General features: G+C 37.3%; 1 protein-coding gene across 2 annotated transcripts in view; it reads right to left on the bottom strand.

Annotated features, from left to right (window-relative positions):
- Positions 1–11,503, bottom strand: part of PIK3CA (phosphatidylinositol-4,5-bisphosphate 3-kinase catalytic subunit alpha) — a 94,760-nt gene that overhangs the window by 70,064 nt on the left and 13,193 nt on the right. The window lies entirely within an intron of this gene.

The following is an 11,503-nucleotide window of genomic DNA, read 5'->3' as shown; positions in this document are numbered from 1 at the left end:
TCCCAAAAAACCAACACCCAGGAATATTATAGCCAAGTTCCAGAACTCCCAAGTCAAAGAGAAAATATTACAAGCAGCCAGAAGGACACAGTTCAAATATCGTGGAGCTGCAGTCAGGATCACACAGGACTTAGCGGCAACTACATTGGAAGCTCGTAGGGCTTGGAATACAATATACTGGAAGGCAAAAGAGCTTAGAATGCAGCCAAAAATGAACTACCCAGCAAGGCTGAATGTCCTCTTCCAGGGAAAAAGATGGACTTTCAGTGAACCAGGGGAATTTCAAATGTTCCTTTTGGAATGGCCAGAGCTGAACAGAAGGTTTGATCTTCAGATACAGGACTCAGGGGAAGCATAGAGATTGGAGGAGAGGGGGAAAATATGAGGGACTTAATGAGGATGAACTGCATGTATTCCTGCATAGGAAAATGACACTGATAATACTCATATGAACCTTCTCAGTTAATAGAGCAGGTAGAGGGAGCTTTTATAGTTGAAGCACAGGAGAAAGCTGAATTCAAAGATAAAATATGGTGTAAAAATGGAGTCAATAGGAAAAAAAGGGAAATGGAATGGGAGAAAGAAAAAGGAGAGGGGGAATAGTCCAAGGTATTTCACATAATAAGATTTTTTTTTATTACAATGAGCTATTGCAATGATATGGAAGGGGAGGAGGCAAGGGGGAATGAGGGAACCTTTGCTCTCATCAGAGATGGCTAGGAGAGGAAACAGCAAATATACTCAATGGGGTATAGACATCTGGATTAAGAAGGAGGGGGGAGCAGGGGGAAGGGGTGGGGATGTGAATAAAGGAGGAGAGGATGGACCATGGGGGAAGAGTGGTCAGATATAACACATTTTCTTTTTTACATCTTGCAAGGGGCTGGGATTGGATGGCCTGCCCAGGACTGTAGGGCCAGGTGGATTCTGGGCCTAAGGGGTGGTATGGGGGGCTCAGGGCTTCTTGGCCCCAGGACCAGGGATCTGTCTGCTGTGCCACTCAGCAACCCTACAGCAAATTCAGAGTGAAAGGAGAGAGAAAATAGAGTACATGGTAGTGGAGAAATAAGAAAGGAGGGAGTTGCGATCAGCAATAGCAACGGTGGAAAAATAAGGAAATAACTTTTGTGATGGACTTATCATAAAGAATGAGATCCACCCATGACAGAGTTGTTGGTGTTGGAACAAAGACTCAAGCACATTTTTTGTTATTATTATTTGGGTGAGGGTGCCAGAACACCAAGCTGCAAGTGGGGCTGGATGGCCTGCCTGGGGCCACATAGTGGGGTGATCTTTGGGTGTGGGGCCTGATTCAGACCCAGGTGCTCCTGGCTCAAGGGCCAATGCTCTGTCTGCCACCCAGCCACCCCTACTATTATTACTATTTTATTTTATTTTGGGTCTTTTCTTTCTTTCTTTTTTTTGGTTTTTGCAGGGCAGTGGGGATCGGGTGGCTTGCATGTCACACGGCTGGGTGATTGTTGGGTTTACGAGGCTGGATATGGACTCAGGTGCTCATGGCTCCAGGGCTGGTGCTTCGTCCATTGTACCACCTGGCCATACCTACAATTATTACTATTATTTTTATTTTAATTTTTTTCTTTCCCCTTTACTTTTTTCGCCCAAGCAAGTCTATCTATATTCATGGGGGAGGAGGGGTATTTTGTGTACTTGTAAACAAGAATATTTTATTAATGTAAAAAAAAAATTTGTACAAAATTAGAATAAAAAAATAAATTAAAAAAAGATGAAAAAGAATACATCCATCCTTATCCTTTCCTCCAACTTACAATGTGCTTCATTTCATTATTAGTTCATTTCTAGGTCACTGTTTTTGAAAAACAGAATGCCAAGAATAACTAACTCCCTTTGGCTAAACTGGCCAATGACTGCCCAATAAAGGAACATAGTGTTATACAAAATAAGTCTTGTCACTCTTACTAAGGAACACAGGCTCTCAGGGAACAACAATTTGCCTAACTTTAGGACTTCAAGGAGAACAAGTCCAACATCCTTCAGGATGTTTGTATGTAACAAGTTAGATGTTTTTAATTTAGAGGGAGGCTATATTTAAAAAAAGGAATGAAGATGGTCTGTAGCTTTGCCACTTTTCAGTGTACCCATTTTCTAATTAGTTCCTTACTACAGAAACTTAAAATCCTTAGAAACCTTCCCTTCAGATAGAGCTTCTTAGAAGGAAATCTGCCCATTGTGGCAACATTCTCCTTAGCAAGCAGTCACTCAATAGAGAAAAGACAAGAGACTGGAAAGTAAAAAACTATTGAGAAAAATGGAAAGCAGTCTGGCAGAAACTAGATTTAAATCAACATCTCACACTATATACTAAGACAGGATGTAGATATAATTTAGACATAGAAGATGATATAACAAACAAATAAATAAATGAGAAAAGCAAGGAAGAAATTGCCTTTCTATAAATAGGAAAAGAGTTCATGACCAAACAAGTGAGAGACATTCAAGGGGAGGTAAAATAAGCAATTTAGACGAAATAAATCAAAAATTTTGTGCAAATAAAATCAATACAGCTTAAATTAGAAGAGAGGGGGTAGGAAAACTGGGAGGAGGGAAAGGGAAGGGTAAGTACTAGTACTATGATAAAGACAATTTCTAAGATATATATGGAATTGATTCAAATTATTTTTAAAAAGGTCATTTCCCAATTGTAAATGATCAAAAAATATGAAAAGGAAGTTCTCAGAGGTAGAAATACAGTATCAGTAGCCATATAAATAATAAATAATACTCTAAAGTACTAAGAAGGTGAAAAATGCATTTCAAAACAACTTGGGAGATTCTACCTGATACCTATCAGACTGGAAAGGTGATCAAAAAAAAGGAAATTACAAATGCTGAAGGGGTTACAGGAAAATAGGTACATTGATGAACTTCTGGTGGACCTCTGAACTGCTCCAGTCATTCTGGAAAACAATTTGCAACTAACTATGCTCCAGTACTAAATTATGCCTACTCTTGCTTGAGCAGTACTACAAGTCTATAGATCAAAGATCCAAGAAAGAGGAAAAATACCCTTAAGTACAAAAATATTTATAGCAACCATTTTTTTTTTGTGGAGGCAAAGAATTAAAAACTTTAAGGCCTTTCAATTGGGAAATGGCTGAACCAGTTATTGCATGTGAATGTGATGGACTATTACCATACTATAAAAAATAATGAAGGAGAAGGTTTTAGAGAAATCTGGAAAGACTTCTATGAAGTGATATAATTCAAGTGAGCAGAATAAGGAAAATGATTTATAACATAATAATGTAAAGACAAATAATTTTGAAAGACTTGGGAACTTCTGTCAACACAAAGACCAACTACAATTCTAAAAGGATTCATGCTTAAACAGGCTACCCCCCTCTCCTGATAGTGAGGTGAAAGACTCATAGTAGGATTGAAAACAATTTTTGGAGGACCAATGATATCAGGAAGGTTATGTTTTGACTTGCAAGTTTTTGGATTTAAGGCAGAGCTATGTAGAGTCATCAGCATCACTCTCTCCTCCAGAGCCATTCAGGTCCAGTAGCAAGTCAAAGATCAGAAAAATTGGTAATGGTTCTAGATGAAGTTTTTTTCTTGACTACAAATGCTTCTAACTGTTTTTTTGCTTTCCTGTTTTTTTGCTTTCTTAAATGGAAAGTAAAGGATGGAAGAAAGAAAATAGAACTTAAAAATAAAATATAATTGAATTTAAAAAAGAAAAAAAGGCATCTCCAAAGGAGAAAAATATGTGACAGTAGTATTTAAAAAGTTGTTTTCTGAAAGTAATCCTAGTCAATTGCCAGAGAAGCAAAGTGAAAACAATGGAGTCCAAACTTCCTACTGGAAGAAAAAAATTACAAGACTGGAAACTCGACTGGAAAAATAATGTCTCATTCTTACAGCCACCTTGATTTTTCTTCTTTGAATTTCCAGTCCAAGCAAAGGATTTGGTTCAAGTTATAAGAGGAAGTGTAGGCAGGCTGTAGCAGGAAGTGGTTTAATATGTTATAGACACTAATTCTTTAATAACTACTTGCTTCTGTCCTCTGACAGGGGAAGTATCTCAAAAGATACTAGCAAACATATGGTCTTTTCTCAGAACCCTGAAGGGTAGTTCCAAGCATCCACTGGTAACTGTATGTGCTCTCCCCTTATATGTATCAGAAGACCACATGAAAACTTTCCACCACAATAAGGCAGCTATCATTCTTTATGATGCCACAAAGCCAGATGGTTAACAGTGAATTCACCAAGAGCTATGTTAATCATAACTGCATAGCAAAGCTCTTAAGTTCTTGGTCAGCAAATGTGAGGCCATGTCATGGAAGAGGTCCTCCATGAATCTCTTCATAAGTCATGATTAGCATGATGGTACCTCAAGGTGATACAATGGGATGACCACTAGGCTAGGGTTCTACTTTTGGCTCTGCTATGTGCTAACAATGACAACTTGGGCAAGTCACTGAATTTTTATGATCTGTAAAATGAGGGAGTTGATGTTCTCTAGTTCCAAAATTCTACAACTGTCAAAAAAGGGAGTAAGATCTTAATAATTAGGGAGATAAGAGAGTTCCTGATAACAAACTGGGTCTCCAGTCAATAAAAGTGATGCTGGCAACTTAACTCAACAAAATATTTTTAAGTGTCTATCTTGAGTGAGGTACTGAACCAAGCACTAAGGAATGAGAGACAAAAATGAAACAATCCTTGCCCATAAGAGTACAGGTACAAGTATCACAGATTCAGAATTGGAAGGACATAAAATCTAATTCTCTCATTTTAGAGGTGAGGAAACTGAGGAACAAATAGATTAAACACATGATTTAGTGTCAATTAGAAGGGAACGAATCCCAAGACTTCCTGATTACAAGTCGTGCACTCATCCATTTCTCCACCCATCTCACAAACATATCTCACCATGAACAAACAATACAAATGCATATAATTCAAATGTAGCATAGGATAGGGAGTGAAGAGGATTAAATTGAAATCTCAGTACTAAAAAAATTTTGAAGATGGAAAGAATATGCTATTAGCTGACAGGGGAAGGGAGAAATAGGGAAGCCTTCAAGAAGGAAATGGCATTGAGGCTAAGTCATTAAAGAAGATAGTCTGAAAAGCAAAGATAAGGAGGAAAGGCATTGGAGGTATGGGGACTGCTGTTTGTCCTTTATTCTTGAAGAGGACCAAAATATTAGGAATGAGATACCATGACATACAAGAAAATCAGATGGGGGGGGCTGTCCAAAGTCACCAGTCTCACTTTCTCCTCCAGAGCCATCTGGGTCCAGGGGCAATATAAATGGCCCCAGAGACCTTGACCTTTTTAAGCTAAGGTCTTTCCCAGGTCTCAAGTTGTATGAGGCAATGCCCACTCAATGATTAAGGCTAGGTAAGAAATGAGGTAAAGAATGGCCTCTTTTACCTAGTCAAAAAAAATTAAAAAATCAATCTGGGAAAGGAAGACCCTCAGGTTTTCTGGTCACAATTTGTGTAAATGAACAATAGTCACAAAGGACATAGGAACAAACTGATAATCCAGTATGATTGAATCACTGAGTGTGGAACAATGTGAGAGAGGGATGGAGAGGTAAGTTCCTGAAGACTCACTTCAAGTTTAAGAATTTCTCCTTTATTCTTTAGGCAACAGTCACAGCAGGTTTTCAAATGGGTTCTAATGTGGTCAACCCAGACTGATCAGGTTATTTCAGCTACTGAATAGAGAATTTAAGAGTAAATCAAGAAACAAGTGGCAAAGAGATCATTTAGAAGTGAATTTTAGTACTGGTAGAGATGATGAGGATGTGAATGAGGGCAGTGTGAGTGGAAAGAAGGGGAGAGATACAAGAATTCTATGGAAACAGATTCTAGAAGACTTGGTAACTGATTGGAAGCTGGAGGTGAGGGAGAGCAAAGAGTCAAGTATGACTGTGGAATTCAATTTAAGTAAATAGAAATATAGTAGAGCTACTGTCAGAATTGGTGATGTTTGCTAAATTGGAAAGTTTTAGAGGAAAGAAAATGATTTCAGTTTTTGAACATGCTGATTTTGATGTGCTTTTGAGATATCCAGGTTGAGATATTTTGCAAGTAACTCATGATTCAAAAGACTGGAGTTTTAATGAAGTTAGGGGTTAAGCATATTGGTTGTCTGAGATATGAATTTTATTCAATAAAAGTCAGGAGATATGAAGCATATTGAACACCAGGAAAATATCACAATAAATTAAATCAATTATATTTGAATAAAAAGGAAATGACTGGATGCCAAAGTAGTAATCATTTATGAATCAGCTCTGGTTATTAATGTTAACCAACCAATAAAAAAGAAATTATGCTCACCAAAAGAACATTGTCAGCATCATGGAAAATATCCAGTACAGATCCAAATGGAAAAGAAATTTCCTATAATTGGTGAGGTCTTCCATATGTTCCTGTTGAAGATGACATTGTGCTGATTGCAAAATACTGAAGGTCTCCTAAATGAGGTTCATTAGAAAGAGTTTGGCCCAACTCTCCATACAAAGCTAAATGGATAAAGACTACCTATACTTCAGATTTTGACATGCAGTTGGATGTTTAAGCCATAGTTTATTTGTACATACATACTGGACAGTTAAAGCAAATGAATAATGCAGTGTAATGTAGTGGCGTTTATGAGGATAAAGGAACGTAGACAAAATCATTAGGAATGAGGTCATTAATAGTCCTTGAGGCAAGAAAGAGCCACTGAGCAGAACTGTGGTATGGTTAGTCCAATACTTGGCAGTTCTGCAGAGGATGAACTGAAGTAAGGAATAAATTGAGACACAGAGGCTGGTTACAAGATTGTTTCAGTAGTCCAGGTGAGAGGTGATAAGGGTTGCTACTAAGCACTGGGGATAGGTACAAAGATAAAAACAAAAGCCTTTCCCCTTCAAGAAGCTTACCTCACACTGGGAGGAGGAGTATATAATATATACAAATGTAAATATGAATCTGATGATATGTGTTTGTCCTTTTTTCTCAGAGAAGAACAGAAATCAGGGAGGTGATGCCACAACAATCAAGTGAACTGGATTTGGGGGGGTGTGCTAAGTCACCAGCCTCACTTTCTCCTCCAGAGTCATCTGGGTTCAGTGTGAATCAGGTCGACTGGAGATGGCCCTGGATAGGAGGCAATTGGGATTAAGCAATTTGCTTGAGGTCAAACAGCTAGTAAGTTAGTCAAGTGTCTGAGGCCTGACTTGAACTCAGGTCTTCCTAACTCCAAGGTCAGTGCTCTATTCACAGTACCACATAACTACCCTCAAATAAGAATCAGAGAGAGAGAGAGAGAGAGAGAATCAGAGAAACAGAGAAAGAGAGAGACAGAGACAAAGTGCTAATAACTGTGGATAGGTAGGGAGAGTTTGTGTTAAGCAAAGTCCTGGTTCAAGTAGGCATCATCTAAGCCTTGTGGAAGACTACATATCATTGAATCAGTCAATCCAAATAAAGACCTTTGGAAAAGAGAAAAATAAAGCAATAGCAGTGATGATAGATTGGGAGAACAAAAAGGAACAAACCAGTGAGAAAACAAAAGCTTCAGTAAACTGACCTGTATTGGAAAGAGTGATCAGGAAAGCAATGTCTTCTGGAGAGGCCTCAGGTTTTTTGAGTTATCAGATGGAAAATTATGATGAAGAGTATCTAAGATGAAGAAGAGCATGTTAACACTACATCAGGGTTTCTGGAGAGCAAAAGAGGATATGAACTGTGGAAGGGCAGACAGATAAGAATGAGAGGACATGGACAAACAGCAAGGGAAAGGATTTTTGACTCAGCTAAACTGATGGGGATGGAGGACATGGAAAAAAATTACCAACATACAGACAACAGCTTTGTAATGACAAGCAAAGGCTAATGTCTCTGATTTCACTGATTTGGTGGAAATGAATGAAGCACAGTTAATTATAAGTGACATGCAGTTAACACCTCAATTGGGTTAGTGATAAACAATACAACAAGAAGTTGGAATACAAATGAGTCAATCAAGGTGTTCAAATGAGACTTCAAGGCTGGAAACACCACAGGATGAGTAAAACTAAGCTTTGGGAAGTTGCAAAATTCTACTAAAAGTAAATTCTATTAAAGTACACTCTCATACTCTATGGTTATGTGAAGAACGCTATATGAAAAAATTGTGATTAGTAAAGAAGAGTACAAAACAGACTCTACATGGATGGCAAAGTTCCAGAAGACATCTGCTAATGGCTTTGTGGTTCCAAGATTAGACTGTTCTCACACTAAAAAGGCTTTCCACGTGTCAGTTCACATACCAAAAAAGTCCTATCCATTTATTACTACACCTTACATTTCATTTCTCCTTTACTTATGATCCAAATTTACACTCCTAGATTTCTACAGAATAGGGACCAAATGACAATTTGATAATATAGAAACAAATCATGAATATCAGTAAACTTGGCAAATGAATAACTGTAGCAATGTGGTATACAAAAAATTAAGTTATGGAGGAGATGTGATTCATATCCTAGCTCTGTCACTTACTAGGTGAGTGATTATGGGCTAATCACATTCACATCCCTGAGTCTTAAGTTTCTACATCTGACAAAAGTGGATAATAATGCTTATACTACCTTTCTTAGAGGTTATAATTGGGGGAAATGCTTTGAAAACATTAAAAGGACATATAACGCCAGATTGCCACATAGATTTTCCAGTGTTTAGAGCTAATTTCTAATGTCTTATGTGAAAAGCTATTTTTTTGTGCATGAAACAACTTTAGCATGAACAGCTAAACCATGCCAGTGGGTACTTGGCTATGGGGAAGCTATAATGAAAGGTTTGGCTGTGCTTAAGTTTACACATGTAGATATGGTCAAAAAAAGATGCTCAAAAAAATTTTTTTTAAGGAATTTGCAGTCTCATACCAACTGAAGCGGATTGGAATGTAAACTTCCTCCTTAACCAAGCATCCTCTTCCAATGGAGAAGACAAAGTCTCTTTGGCACTGTGAATTTCTCAAAAGGATTGATGCCATCTGAAACTAGTTTTACAATTCTCAAAGGGTATAGAACCTGCTTGGAAAATGCTGTTTAACACTGTAACTGCATCCACTGTGAAAGTAGGGCCAAAGCTTTTTGATGCTCTTAAAAGAACAGATAAACACTACCTCCCTAAAAAGGGGGACAGGAAAGAGACGGGAGGAGGGAGGGGATTGATTGAATGGGACAAATCTCATTACACTAAGAGGTACAAAAAACCTATGGTAATAGAGGGGAAGAAGGGTGTAGAAGAGGAAGAGGAAAAGAACAGATAAGAAAAAAAAATGATAAGGAGCAAGCAACTAACACTAGGTTTTTGTATGCCCCTAACAGAGTACAAGTAGCTTATAGGAAAGTCATTTAAATATGACTACCTTAACAAATAAATGCCAATATTTCAGTCCTACATTCTATAGCTATCCAATTTTCACTATTATGTAGAGTTTGGTTTTACATGTTGATTTCAATTTGTCTTTCATGGTTTTCCTTGTAATGCTACATTATAGCTGACAATATATTCTAGAATCTTATTACATAAAACAGCAACAGCAGTTGCAAAGATTGCCAAGACGTTTGAAAGTATATCTACTCAATTAATTTACAAGCATTTACTAAGTATCCTTACATGCCAAAATAGTCCTTGCTCTCAAGAAGTCACTCTAATTGGAAAAAACAAATAATTCACAACATACAGAATAAATACAGAATTGATAGAAGGTAAATCTGAGAGGAGACCACACTGGCTTATGGGAAGAAAAGATACTAGCTAAAGGCAACAATCTATTCTAAATAATATAATGCCATGTTATCAAGTCCTGCAAAATGGACAGTCCTTGGCATATACTTTCCTAAAAGTCTTTGTATGCTCAGATCCTAACAGAGTAACTGCTGCCTTAGTAGTACCTTAAATGATACTATGAAAAGTCTATTGCTTCTGACAATAATAGCAATTAGCTTGCAATGATTGCTTTACTTTGTTAAAGCAGATGAATTATTTTCAATAGTTATAAATGAGAAGACCAGGAAAAGTACTAGAACTTCAGATCAGAAGCCTTTCCTGCTTTTTGAATGTTAGTAACTTTATGAAATTTCATGCAAGGGTCCTCAAAGCTCTTGAAATCCCTGGTGAGAGGTATTCTGGAGTTCAGCTCTTTGCTGAAGTCAGAAAGATGCCCTTGAAAGGGAAGTCTCCTTTTAAAGAAGTCAGAGAGGCTTGGTTACATCTTCATCTCCTACCTACTGCATTACTTGGTTTTGTCTTCCCCATCATCTCACCTCATGCCAGACACCTCCTCCACTTCACCTTTTCCAGTTTTCTTTTGTGTATTTTCTCCCCCCCATCAGATTTAAGGTTCTTGAGGTCAGGAACTCTTCCTTTTTTTTTCTTGTTTGTGTCTACAGCACTTAACATAATATCTGGCATATGATATGCATTTAATGTTTATTGTGATTCCTATGATGGCAACACAAAGGACTCTGAAAGATTTAATTCTGATCAATGCAATGACAAATCACAATACCAGAAGACTGATGATGAAATGTGCTACCCATCTTATAACAGAAAGGTGATGGATTCAAGGTTCACAAAGTACACATCATTTTCTGACACGGATTTGTTTGCTGGACCACTTATTTGTTACAAGGGAGGCATTTTTTTTTAAATGGAGAGGAAGCTGGATACATGGGAAGGGTCCTTTTCAAAGCGAATACTCCTTTCTAGCTTTAAGATCTCTTTTCCTTCTCCCAAATAACATAGCCACATTTAGCTATGGATCTCAAGTTACACATAAATTCTTCTTATTGGAAATCTTGATTCTAGTTCACAATTATTTTAAATTATTCAGATAACTGCTTCTGTGAAATCTGAATTGAGCTATATCCTGAAAACACAGAATACTAAGAATTTGTGCTTTTGTTAGCTTAGGAAACTCCCACCACTGGCAGAACACTCACTAACATATAACCAAACCTCCTCTGACTTAGAAGATAAATCCTAAGAAATTGAGGCATATAGGACTGCTCCCAGGGGCTAAAACATTTCAGAGCTGGGGCTTGAACAGAAGTCTTTTTTACTCCAAATCTATCAACTATTACTTCTCTCCGTAGTAAGAGCATGTTGTAAAAATTATTTAGAACTATACCTATTTATAAGAAGCATTCAACATTGATCATGATGGCCAACAAAAATAGTTAAGTATTTTATAGTTAAGCATCTATCATATTCTTTCTGCATTAGAGATTTCTTTAGAAGAACAGAATTTGCAACTTTATTGTGAGAAGTTTTAAGCAAACATGGAATATCTGAATTATAGAATTTCATGTTGGTAGGCAATAATTCCTACTTAAAACAATGAAGAGATTAATGTAGATCACTGGACCAGAAAACAAAATGATTCTACTTCTAGACTAACTCAACAAATCCTCAAAGCCCTCTGAGCATCCTGGAGTTATTTCTCAGTTAGTCCTCT

This window comes from Macrotis lagotis, chromosome 6 (assembly GCF_037893015.1).
Source record: "Macrotis lagotis isolate mMagLag1 chromosome 6, bilby.v1.9.chrom.fasta, whole genome shotgun sequence".
NCBI classification, from domain to species: Eukaryota; Metazoa; Chordata; class Mammalia; order Peramelemorphia; family Peramelidae; genus Macrotis; species Macrotis lagotis.
Note: the sequence above shows the minus strand (reverse complement) of the source record. Positions and strands in the feature narration are given on the sequence as shown.